This window comes from Castanea sativa, chromosome 10 (assembly GCF_040712315.1).
Source record: "Castanea sativa cultivar Marrone di Chiusa Pesio chromosome 10, ASM4071231v1".
Classification (NCBI taxonomy): Eukaryota; Viridiplantae; Streptophyta; class Magnoliopsida; order Fagales; family Fagaceae; genus Castanea; species Castanea sativa.
In genome coordinates, this window is record NC_134022.1 from 11,516,620 (window position 1) to 11,531,040 (window position 14,421).

The following is a 14,421-nucleotide window of genomic DNA, read 5'->3' on the forward strand; positions in this document are numbered from 1 at the left end:
TATATTATCATAGACTATAAAAGCACTCACATATTCCTTTCAAAATGTTCTTCCATTAAAGTTGATTATGACAGTAGGGTCACGATTTTCAGATCAAGCCCAAAATGTAAAGGATATTGACCCAGTGAACCCAATACAATAAATTTGTAGAGAGTGGATCAGAAAGCTAGGCTTTGGTGCATGGATAATAGTTAATATAGTTTTGGATGATGAGCCAATGAGAATTGAACCCTGTTTATGCGAGAAAGTTTGTCCTCGGCACAGTCCAAGGAGCTCTGTTCTAGTATATATTGGATGACAATGGTTACAGGAGTTGTTGAGATTGCTACAGTGTTTTCTCTTCTCCTTTTTCTCTCCCCTTTTCATGAAGGACCTCTTCCATTATATAGTTCCTTTTGGATGATCTTAATCCTACACTTGTTGATCTTTTGAGCCACCACTTGAGTGTTTGTTCATCGGACACCCTTTCTGGCCTTCTGTGAGTTGTGGTTGCCAAGGTAGCACTGTTCAGGGGTTTTTTTCACATAAATGCGGTCAGAAAGTTAGCTGCAGGGCATTCAATACGATGTAGCAACTTTCCCTTAGATATTTTTGAGTCCTTATTCCTCTTGTACGTTCATGATGCTCGTCCCTATCATTAGAACTTCCTGGGAGGTCACTTTGGTCATTAGGATCTATACTTGATCTACATTTAGCTTATCCGAGGAGATATTCCTCCTCGGACTCGGACTACTCACGCCCGAGATCTCGGCCGAAGCCCAAGACCCTACAATGACATTCTCAAAAAAAAAAAAAAAAAGAAAAGAAAAGATTATGAGAGTTATGGATGAATTGGTTGGCAATATAGCTACATGCAATCCCACAAGATAAAAAAATATATAGCCAAAGTAGAAGGTATATTATGTGAGAAATCGGAGAAAAGCCAAAATCTATTAAATTTAGAGAATGGGAACTTGACGATGCACCTTACCTACCTCACGCAACAAATGATAAATATAGATTTATATCATACTAATATTATTAAATTTGGATTACACATATAAGGTATGTACTTGCCGTTATATAAAATAGAGATATAAGATCAAATATAAAACTTATTTATAATACAAAAAACAGTTAAATAATTTATTTGAGAAGTGCATGAAAAGCATCGAAGAAAAAAAAATAAAAATAACTCATTTTTATTATTTATGAAGGAAACTTGAATATTATAATAGAAACTTGATACATTACAAATCAATATTCTAGCATATTTCAAATGTATATACATGTGCTTAAAAAACATAAGATCACATTACAACTCCAAAAAGAACTCCTAAAAAATTGTTCATTTTTGGTGAAATGGGAAATTTGATTAAAAGAAATTAAGTACTATAAACTACAAAGTCTAGAGTACATATCACCCAAGTATCATCCAAAAGCTAGTACAAAATACAATGAGTAGGCTTAGAATACAACAAAAATGATTCACTACAAATGTTTTCTTCTTCTGCCGAAAAATTCACATACTGATATTCTTTTTGTGCAATGGGTAGGCTTAGAATAAAACACAAAGGATTCATTACAAATGTTTCCCTCCTTCGCCAAATATTCACATACTAATTTTCTTCGTGCAGGACATGAAAGTTCACATAGTGTGTAAAACACTAGTGAATGTTTAGACCCCTAATATCAAATTAACCAACACAAGCTTATATTTAAACAATATATGTGTGGAATGATAAATATAAGTTATACCCAATTTGGCAAACTACTTCAACACTTAAATAATCACAAACATAGCAGCAATTAAAGGTTAAAGAGTAAAGGAAGAGAAATGCAAACATAAGGATAACACCAGCATGTGTTATCGAAGAAGAAACCGAAGAACTCGACGAAAAACCTCTCCGCCGCCCTCCAAGCAATAAAATGATCCACTAGAAAATAAAGTTGGGATACACCAATAGCAATAGACCCTCCAAGCTTCTTGCCCAACAAGATTAAGTCTAACCGTGTCTTCTCTAGCTTTCCGGATCCCGTAATAAGCTCCATATTACATCCGTCATCCTTGGCATCTTCCAATGCTTCTCAAGCTCCAAAAACACTCTCAACACTCTAAATTGGTGTAAGTTGTGTTTGGGTACAAATTTTCTCTCAATGGGTATAACAATGGGAGAGGAAAGGAGAAGAGACTACAAAGATTTCTCTCTAAAAGTGAGTAGCTCTCTCTCTAATAAAGTGGGTGTGTTGTAGAGACCTCTCTTAGGGGTTTTCTCTCAATAGGATCTTCACCATTTTTGCTGGTAATGAAGGTATATATAGTATGAGTGGAGAGGGAATACGAAAAGTCACACTTTTGCTCATAGGGAAAATTCACGGGTCACCTAAGTCGCAAGATATAGCTGGCACATCTAACACATGACTATTCAACTCCCATAGCTAGCACTTGACTCTTCAGCTTCTAACATGTGCTCCTCATGTGACTTTTAGTTGTCTTGATCAAATCTCTACCACTTAATACTAAACCCAATACAAATAAATCCCACAAAAAAACGAGATAAATTAATTAAATTACAACACTTTTTTGTCATGGAATAAGCCAATACAAATGTTATGAGAAAAATCATAATTTAGCAGGACATGTTGAAGGTGAACTTCTTCAAAAACTTGAAAGAGAGACTTGAAATCTGACATAATGAGAATAATATTGATTAAGATGTTTTGAAATGTAAACATGCCAATTGCATAATCCAAAATTTTGATGAACATAATGGATTAACCAAATAGAGCACATAACTATAATGGATTAACAAAAAAGAGCACTTTTTTTTTTGATATAGAAAGATAAAGTGATATACAATACACTAATAATGAGTTTTTTTCCTAATTAGTTTTTAATATTTTTTCAAAAATGGATATCTACCATCATACTTAATTTGAAATTATATATCTATTGCTTTTTTTTTTTCTTGGAAGATCATAAATGTAGATAATAATTAACCTATGTCATTATTTTCCACAAATTTCAAATCTTAATACTTTTTCATGAATATTATATATAGCATTAAGTATGTATAAGCATATTTTTAAACATTTATACACTTTATATTCACAAACACATTATTATGTTTAAACTTGACTAAGTAAATGAACCTAAGTAAGTTTTTTCTATCGAGCTGAACCTGAACTTGTTTATAAACAAGTCATTCATTTATGACTCTAAGCACTAAGTAGCTATAAAAAGAAGAGAGAAACATGGAAAGGAAAACAATATGGGTGGGTTGGGGTAGGAAGTATGGAACTTTTCTTTCAAACGAGCCTAACGAGGTGCTCAATTTGATGAGGAATTTGTGCAAAGCCCATAAATTAATTATTATATATCAACTTGCAGTGGCAAAGTTAGGAATTTATCTTTGGGGGCTATATATAATTTTTATTTTGTATATGAAATGTAAAATAGTAATATACAATATTTTATAACTCAATATATACTATAAACAAAAAGTGTACTATTTTCTGAATTACCGTCTTCATTTTTTTTTTTTTTTTTGGAAGAATGAGTCAATAGTCCTAAACTTGCCCATAAACCTAGATTTATCAAATTAAATTATCACTCATTAAATAAAATGACTGAGATTTTAAAAAATATACTAAAAAAATACTAATAGTTAAAAAATTGCTAAATAAAAGACAAACAATCATTCAAATGTCAATGCATAAAAAAATATAATAAAAAATGTGGGGGCCCAGGGACCGAGGATGAAGATCAAGGAGCGAAGAAGATCTTAATTAGGATGAGGGCCGAGAACCCGAGGACCCAAGGACGTAAGGACGTGGTTGCATGGAGAAGTACAAAGGAACTGGTGATATATGGCAAAGAAAGTGAAAATATCAAGGTTGAGGGTAGATAGCTTGTGAACTCCACATTGAATACTTTGTACCTAGTTTCCTAACCGCATTAAATTAGGAACAACGGCTTTATTAGCTATATTGATGTAGAGGTAACATGAACAGTGCAAATCATAGCTAGGCAGCTTCTTTCCACCACCTTCTACAAGCAACCGTACAAGTGTCAACAAAAGAATAGGGTTAAGTGGGAGATGGATGGTTGAGATGACAAGAGCAAGGAGTATAAAGAGGGATAAAGAGGCTAGGAGAGGAGAGGTGAAACACATCTCTAAGAGTAAAGAGAATATTGATATTAGAATGTAAAGGATTCCTCCTCGGGAAAACCTAATAACAAGCGTTTCCTATTTCTTGTCACTTTGAGTGGAATCCTCAGGATGTTATTGTCCTTTGTTGTTTTGTTCTCGCTCTACAAATTCTTTATTTTGGACCTTAAATTAATGGATTCATAGTGGGCATTAGTCCTATGCATGATTTTTAGTCCTTATAAAAAAACAACTAAATACATGTTAGTATAGTAGTATATACTGTATATAATATATTGATTATTATAATAATAAATAATATATTATAAGGAATATAAAAATAAAGCTATGAAAAGTAAAGTAAAATAAAAATCAAAACAATACAAATGCAAACTACCTAACCTGGGAAAGAGTTTTATGGGTCAACTGGTCTTAAGTAGGGGCATAGATAGAGCACTGCACAGTGTGACAGTCAAGGATGAGGGGTTGGAGAAATTATCAGGTCCACTAGAAGTATCACACATACATTTATTAGGTCATTTGGTATTTTTTTTTTTTTTTATTCCTTATATAGATTAGGAAGCTCACACATACATTTACATAAAATGACATCATCTTATTGGTCGAGACGCTGGCTGTGGCACAACCACAGCCACACAAATTGAGTCATAAATTGAGGAGCCCACAGCACTTACAAAGACAATGACAAATCACAAATTGAGCCACTCTTTCTTCTTTCTTGTCTTAGTTGTCTAGTAGTAATTTGAACAAATAGTACAAATAATAAACAAACTAAAAGTCTAAAAAGAAAAGAACTGAAAGTCTGAAAAAAAAAGAAAAAAAAAAAAGAAAAAGAAGAAGCCAATTGAAGACAAAGGCAGTCTGGCAGTTGTGAGAAGAAGCCAAAAGGCCAAAAAAAATTTTAAAAAAAACTGAAAGCAATGGTGAGAAGAAGGCAAGGCAAAAAAGAAAAGGAAGAAGAAGTCTAGTCCCCAACGAAGACAGAGAGAGAGAGAGAGAGAGTATTGTGTGAGAAAGAATGTTTTTGTAATCGTGTGGGAGACTTGGTGGCGTGTCACAGCAACAAAGATTTTGACTTTTCAATTTTTCTACTGTTTGTATATAAGAAAGCGCTAAATGTGTTTGGATGAAAAATATAATTTTTTTCACTCTTATTTATTAAAATATTTATTTTAAAAATGCTGATTGTTTAATTATTATAATTTTTTGACATATATATTTATAAATTATATTTTATATAAATAAAAATTATTTTTATTTTTAAAATTTCTTAAATATATATATATGTATATTATTATGTATAAGATTTTTTAAAAAATTTACAAATTATTTAGAATATTTTCAAAATAAATTTTAAATTTTTTCAAAACTTTTGGAGGGGGGCCAAGGCCCCTTGGGTCCTCAAGTGGCTCTGCCACTGTCATCTTGTACACCACTTTTTAACCAGATTCTGTATATTTATCAAAAGCAGCACCATGTTTCTGCAGACCACGGAATTGCATAAAGAATGACAACACACCAAATCCTTGCTCGTGATTTCTAAGATTGGTATCAACCAAATCCTTAATCGTGATCTCCAAGGCTGGTATTAACTGGGCCGAGATCAAGAGAATAATACACCTTTAGCAATGTGAGACTACGTGAAACTTTTTCTTTTTTTGGTAAACATGCACTGTTTTCCAGTCATGTAAAAAAAATCGAGATAGAGTCCCACCATCCAAATATAAAATAAAAATCATTAGCATGAATGCCCAAATTAGTCTACCTCTCAACCTCTCAATAATTCGAGGACCACATAAAGTAGCATTACAATCGATCACGCAAGCTAAATCAATAAATAAATGATGAATCATGCAAGGTGTAGTTCATTTATGCGAGCGAATGTTGACTTAAAGATGTTCAAGACCAATTCATCTTTTTGCTGTCAAACGACTGTAAAGCTATTCATTTCGTATTGAAAATGTACTAGGACTACTAGGATTAGGACTGTTCAACATAAAATGTCAATTTCAACAACCAAACCCGCACATTCATATTAATTAGCTTTCCTTCTAATACTCACTAATCATTTCTTGTGTTCATGATACTACCACCAAACCATGCATTAGCCTGGTCTACTTTTTTCAAAAGTGGAGTGCAAAACCTTTTTACCTCCACGAGAGAGAAAAGCATTGGTACCAACTGGCCAGGTCTCGAATATATATATAAGACAAGTTTATCCAGACTATGAAAGTTTCACTCTTTTTTTTATGTTAAATAAAATATGTTATCTTGATGCTGTGGGGGAAAAGGTTGCTTTTTGTACGGCTTTAATTGCTTTTTTTTTTGGGGGGGGGGGGGGGGGGGGGTGTGTTGAAAGGAAGGAAGCTCTATTAAAAACTAAGCAACAGGAACAACACATTAAGAGTACATCCCAGAAAAATCCAAACTAAACAAAAACAGCACTCAGCTGGGGGTTCTAAAAAATAACAAAATCTTGGGGCAAAAGAGCACCCTTCCTAGCAAGGGTATCAGCACATTTGTTTGCTTCCCAGTAGCAATGTTGAATTTATTTGGACCATTGGGATCTCCCTCAGGTCATTCTTACAATCACTTACCAAAGCCCCAATGCCACTTAAATGGTTAGTATTCTTTTTCAAGAGGTCTACCACTACCTGAGCATCTAACTCAATGATCACCGCAGGAATTTTTAAAGCAATACAGAGCCTGATACCATCTCTTAAGGCCCACAACTCCGCTGTTCTAGGACATTTCCTAGCAACCGTAGAATTTAATTTTGTAATTCTCTCAATTTTGTAGTATTTGGCTAATTTTCCTATTTTCTAGCCTAATTTCTTGTTTAATATGAGTTAGGATTTTCTAGCTACCCTAGGAGTGATTTTTGAGTTTTCTAAGAGCTTCATAACAACCCTAAGACCTTTTTTTTTTTTTTCCTACTTAAGTGCATTATAGCCGCAAATCAGTTTTCTCATTAGTAAAATTTCAGAGAGTTTTATCCTTTATTTTTTAGTGAATTCTAGAATTCTCTCTATAGATTCAAGGACTATCATCTTAAAGAAGATGTGTTCTATTTTGTGGCTTTTCACTTACATCATATCTTTAGAGTTTTAGTGGGATTAAAGTAGAATGTGCTAAGTAAATATATTAAACAAGATGCCTTTAAAATGTTTTTGTCATGTACCAATAGCTTTCTTGGCCATAGGATAAAATCCCCAAAGTTCCAGAAGAACGAATTTTTTGGTCGGAACCAAAAAATGAAAAAGTATGATTATTTCCCATAACCATGCAATGATGCAAAAACTATTAATATAGAAGGGGAAAAAATCTCAAGAATCATGGTGTAGTAATTAAGTAGCGGTAAAATTAGATCTAGGGTCGAATCACTACAAAAAAACGCAAGCTATAGCCGCATTTTTAAAACGCAATTATAACTCCTAAAAATATAGCTATGGCCCTCATTTGGTCTATAGCCGCATTTCTATAGACACGTTTTTAAACATGGCCTATACCACATGACTATGGGTCTGATAGGTCTATAGCCCGCGTTTTTTGTAGTGAATACTTTCAATTTTTATTTAACCAAAAAAAAAAAAGAGCAATAAGTATTTGCAGAGAGAGAGAGAGAGAGAGAAATATACTTTGCATAATTGAACTCAAACCCATAAAATTAATTTCTTGAGATAATTAGTGTTCTAATATATTAAGGCTTCACGTGAAATTTTTCCAAGACATTATCTTCCTAACAAGTGATAGTACAAGGTGGCAAGATCATCAAGATGGATGATGGTGATCCCTTTTAGAAATAGAGTGGGGATGGGAGTACAATCAATATTCAATATAATACAACTTTTTCCAAATTCATAAGCTTAGAGTTTTAGATTAAATGGTGTCTCAACATAATATATTAAAGACAAACTTGACGTCTCCCTAAAGTGTTATCTTCCCAAGGTTTTATACTAAAGAACTGTTAGTTTAGTTTTTGTTCATGCAAACACATTAATAATAGAAATAACACAATGAGAAACTGAATAATACTTCTTAATATTATTAATTTAAAGAACAAAAATTACACAACACTATTTGGACTGAGGCGCAGCACTCGCTCTCTTTTAGGAGATTCAAGCCTTTGGTTGGCTAAACTTTGTAACCCGTGTAGACCTTCTCTAACTTGTCTCCCTCAAGATACAACAGCCTAACAAGTGTCATATGGCTAAAACAACTTATGCACAAAGTGTTAAAGCCCAAAACTCCACCAAAAAGAACACCTCCCCCTTACGCAGGTATGTAGCTCAATATCTTATTCAATTCATATTAGCCCATTAATCACCACAATTAAAAAAAATAAAATAGTCTCTCTCCAATTTTCGATGTAGGATTAAACATTTTTACTAACTCCTCATCTTCCATATTCACTTTCATATCTTCACATTTATGTTATATTTATTCATTTTAATTAATTAATATTAAAATGCTCCAACAATCCCCCACTCATTTTAATATTAAATTTTTTAGTTAAAGAGAGATTACCAAGCAAAGATGGGTCACTATGCATCATGAAGGTGTGCTCTGCATTGAACCTTCACTTAGTAAAACAGTGATCTCAACTCCAGAGTTGTAGTGGTCTTCAATTTGAACTAGGATTGCTTTAGGGAAATTAAGCATCACTGCTTACACATAACAATCCAAGTATTGACATGAGCTTTTATAGCTAGCATTTTACAGCCGTGTGCTGATCCCAATTTCATGAGTATATTTGAGATTAAGTCCAAATCTCATAAGGAGTGGCCACACCCCCACACTCACATAGGTGAAATTTTGTTAAGGGTGCTCCTGTAATTCTGACACCCCACTCATATGAGCTACAAATTTTATTAATAGTTTTTTACTCAACCTCTCTACATTACAGAATAAATGCACTTACATCATAGGGATGAACAATGTAAAAAATTATTTAAAAAATAAATAATTAAAAATAAATAAATAAATAGTGCATTTCTTACGACTATCGTATGATTCGATTTTCCTAATGAACCCAATTCTCAGGATCTCTGGTCCTTGGGTTAGGTATCCTCATAAATGGATCATAAATTCCCTTACATCATAAGGATGAACAATTTAAAAAATTATTTACAAAATAAATAATCAAAAATAAATAAATAAATAGTGTATTTTTTATGACCATCGTATGATTCTATTTTCCCATTGAATCCAATTCTCAGGATCTCTGGTCCTTGGGCTGAGTATCCTTATAAATGACTCATGATTCTTTAGACTTTAGTCTCATCCCCCTTGATGTAATCCAAACCCTATCTTTTGCCAAAGTCTTGGTAAATGGATCTACAAGATTATCATTAGATCTAATATAATCTACAGTTATAATGTCACTACTCAAATAAGATCACACAATACTGTGCTTTTTTTTTATAGGTCTGGATTTACCGTTGTAGTAACGGTTTTTAATTCTACCAATTCTGGCAATGCTATCACAATGAACCAATATAGGTGAAATTGGCTTTTCCCAAAGTGGAATTTTATATAACAAGTCTCTAAGCCAATTTGCCTCTTCACTAGCTGAAGCTAATACTATTAATTCAGCTTCCATTGTTGAATTAGCAATTATTATTTGCTTTTTAGATTTCCAACAAATAGCACCACTACCTAAGGTAAAAATATAACCAGTGGTAGAGAGAGAATCACCTAACAAAATATTTCAATCGGCATCACTAAAAGCTTCAATCACAGCAAGGAACTTTTTATAAAATAAGCCATAGTTTTTTGTACCAATTAAATATCTCATAACTCGCTCAATAGCTAGTCAATGATCTTTACTAGGCTTACTAGAAATCTACTAAGCACTCCTACTTCATATGCAATGTCAGGTTTAGTACAATCAGTAGCATATCGCAAACTGCCAATGATACTAGCATAATCCTTTTGATTAAAAATTTCATCATCATTATTCACATGAAATAAATGAACACTAGAATCAAAAGGAGTAGTTACACTTTTGTGATCATGAAAATTATATTTTCTCAACATAATGTGATTGATCAAGAAATATTTCATTACATGTTTTTGTAATTTTCATGCCCAAAATAAAATTAGCCTCACCAAGATCTTTCATATCAAAATGACTTTTAAGCATATTTTTTGTCTCATTTATAACATGCATATTTAAGCCAAAAATCAACATATCATCTACATAGAGGCTAATAATAACATATAAATTATTCCATGATTTAGAATAAATACATTTATCACATTCATTTGATTTATAGTCATTCTCAATCATGCGGGAATCAAACTTTTCATGCCACTACTTAGGTACTTGTTTTAAGTCATATAGGGATTTAATTAGCTTACATATCTTGCTTTCTTGTCCAGGCTCTACAAAGCTTTCAGATTGATCCATATAAATCTCTTCCTCTAGATCCCCATTTAGAAAAGCAGCTTTTACATCCATTTGATGAATTTTCAAATAAAAAATTACAGCAATAGCAATTAACAATCTAATAGATGTAAATCTTGTTACAGGAGAAAAAGTATCAAAGAAATCAAGATCAACTTTTTTTTTAAATCCTTTTGCAACAAGTTTAGCTTTAAACTTATCAATTGATCCATCCGGTATCAACTTTTTTCTAAGGACCCATTTACAACCTATGATCTTACAACCCAGTGGAAGATCAACTAACTTCTAAGTTCTATTAGAAATTAGAGATTCTTCAATCAAAAAAAAAAATTAGAGATTCTATCTCATCATTTACAGCTTCTTTCCAAAAAATAGTATCATGTGATGTTAAAACCTCTTTTATATTTTGGGGATTTTCCTCAATGTTAAAAACATAATAATCAAGACCAAAATCCTTTTCATCTCTAGCTCTTTTAGTCCTTCTAGGTTCCATTTCAAAATTTTCTTAATTTTGTAAATGAAAAGTAGAAGAACTAGGTTGTAACAAAATATTCTTCACCACCACTATTTTTCAATTTAAAAGAAAATTTTTCTTCATGAAAAATTGCATCACTAGATTCAAAAATTATTTTGTTTCAAGATCAAAAAATCTATAAGCTGCACTATTAATCGCATAACCAAGAAAAGCACAAGTAGTAGCTTTATACTTAATTTAGATATTTTAGAGTCAGTATGCCTTACATAAGTAAGACAACCTCATACTCTCAATTATCCCAAATTTGGCTTATGTCATTTTTATATCTCAAAAGGTGTGGTATGTGACTTTTTATGTGGCACTCTATTCAAAACATGACATACAGTTAAAATAGTTTCACCCCAAAAATGTAAAAGTGCACTAGATTCAATTAACATGGCATTTATTAACTCAATTAAAGTTCTATTTTTCCTTTCAGCCACACGATTAGAAACAGGTGAATATGGTGCAATAGTTTCATGGATAATTCCCAAATACTGAACATATGAGTTGAATGCACTTGATTCATACTCATGGCCTCTATCACTTCTTATTCTTTTTATTTTCCTACCGAATTAATTTTCAACTTCTTTTAAAAAATCTTGAAATTTTTCAAAAGCGTCACTTTTATTTTTCAACAAATAAATAGTTGTATATTTTGAGAAATCATCAATAAAAGTGATAATGTATCTATTTCCCCTACAAGTTAAAATTCCCTCAAATTCACATAAATCGAAATGAATTAACTTAAGCAATTTGGTATTTCTTACAGCACTTTTATGAGGCCTTTTTGTAATCTTAGCTTGACTACAAGTTTCACATTTTTCAAAATATTTTGACAATCTTGGAATTAATCTTAAACTACTCATGATTCCCACATATCTACTATTTATATGACACAAACGAGCATGCCAAAAATTAATAGAAGAAAGCATATAAACTAAACTGGTAGATGTTTTATTATTCTCAATATTCAATTTAAACATTCCATCACAAGCATAACCCTTACCCACAAATAATCTTTTTTTAGTGATTACATAGTTATCAAATTCCATAGTTTGCTTGAAAGTTGAAACTAGCCTTGTTAAGCAAAAAAACTTTCTCATAGACGGAGTGTAAAGTACATTTTTTAATGTTAGCACACGTCCAAAAGTGAATTTCAAATCAACCTCACCACTCCCAAGAACCTTAGTTTTGCTAGAGTCACCAAGCATAACAGTTTTTTCTTCTTTAAAAGAAGTGTACAACTTGAACCAATTTTTGTCATAGCAATTGTGCTTATTAGCACTAGAATTTGCCCACCACCCTTCAACATATTGCACCATATTGATGTCTGTAATCATAGCCACTAAAGGCTCTTCGGTTACGTTAGCTTGTGGGACAGATTCATGTTTCCGAAATTTGCAAAATCAAGCAATATGCCCACTCTTGCTACAGACAAAACAGGATCTATTAAAATTGATCTTGTGAAGGGGGTCCTTGGTTCTTATTGTAATTTTTATTCGGATTTCCCCTTCCTTGAGGTCTATTATTATTTTTAAAGGCTCTTTTTTTAGGCTTCAATTGACCATTTTTAGGAAAATGATTTTTGGACATATTATTATTGGCTGAAATAAGGTTTACCTTTGTGGTGGAATTACCATTACTCTCTTGTGTCATGAGTGTATATTGTCCTCTAGCCTCCTCCTCCACGAATGCAGGTGATCAAAGTCTCTAAGGATGTCTCCTTTTGTTTGTGCCGCAAGTCTTTTGGAACTCCATCCAAGATTGTGGTAGTTTATCAATTATGCCAGCTACTACCAAATTGTCTCCAATCTTTATGCCTTCGGATCTCAATTTTGCCACAATCATTTGGAAGCCTTGTGCTTGATCCACCACCAATCTACTAGCAGCATACTTTTTTGCACCAGCCTCATACTTGCTTTGTAAAGCTTTCCAAATTTTCTTAACAGAATTATAAGTTGTATCATAATAATCATAGAAATGATCGGCAAGACAATTCAAAAGATAAGAGAAAAAATTATATTCATCTTTTATATACTTATCTATTTTTTCTTGATGAAGACTAAATTCTTTCTCACTCATCTCATCAGTAGAAACCTTTGATGGATTCTTGTCAGTGAGGATGTAGGCGACTTTGAGAAGACTCAAGTAGAAGAGGACATTTCTTTTCCACCTCTTGAAGAGGGCTCCCTTAAAGCGAAAGGGCTTGTTGAGATTTCCAACTGGCTCATTTGGTTTCTCTTGTGTAGGCTCCATGTATTGAATCTCCTTAAAATTGTTGGTGTAAACACAATAATAATATTGGAAATAAAAATGGGCCTCAAGAAATTACTACCCATATTAATCTGAATAATTAAGTCTGTAATTCTGATCTAGTGGGTGTTATAGGTCTAAATAAGTCTATTTATAAGCTTAATGGGCCTCACGAAATTACTACCCAAATTAATCTGATTAATTAGGTATATAATTTTGATCTAATGGGTGTTACAAGATTAATTGCTGGATATTAATCTGATGGGCTAGAATCACACAATTAATGGTGAGATAAGAAGTTTCTGAAGAATGAAAAGGCCCAAATGGTACCTCCACCCTTCACCTCCTCCTTGCGCACATATCTAGCCCAATATCTAATTCAATTCATATTAGTCTCTCTCCTTTTCAATGAGGGATTAAACGTTTTTACTAGCTCCTTATCTTCCATATTCATTCCCACATCTTCACATTTATGTTGTAATATTTATTCATTTTAATTAATTAATATAAAAATTCTCCAACAGTTTTTAATACAAGGCTAGAGCATGAGTTAAGTTGGCTCTAAACTGGCGAAAATTATATGTTGTACCCGGCATATATGCCGGGTCTCTCACACAGAGGCGGGCCCCACAGTGTGTGGGACCCGCCAGTGTGTGAGTGACTCGGCATATATGCCGGGTACACCATATACTAGCTCCTAAACTGGGTTTGGTTGAGTTTGATGGTTTTGGAAATGTTTCTAAACCAAGTAAGGTATGGGTGATCTGAATGTTGGCCTTGTGAAGGTTAATGAGCCTAGTGGATTTGGGATGGTTTAATTAATCAAGTTAGACATGGGTTGGTTAATAAATCAGGTTGAACTCGAGAAGGGTTCTTTAGCTGACAAGTCGTGTTTGATCCAATGTGAACACCCCATTTTATAACCGGAAAGTCGGTTCATGAATCAAAAATAAAATAATATATGGTAAAAATGTTATTTGAGTTGTTAGATGAACAAAAACTTAATTTCAAACAACATTAGAGCATACAACAATCAAAACAACATTTTGATTTTTGAGTGCTAAAATCAAACCATCGATTGATTCAAAAGA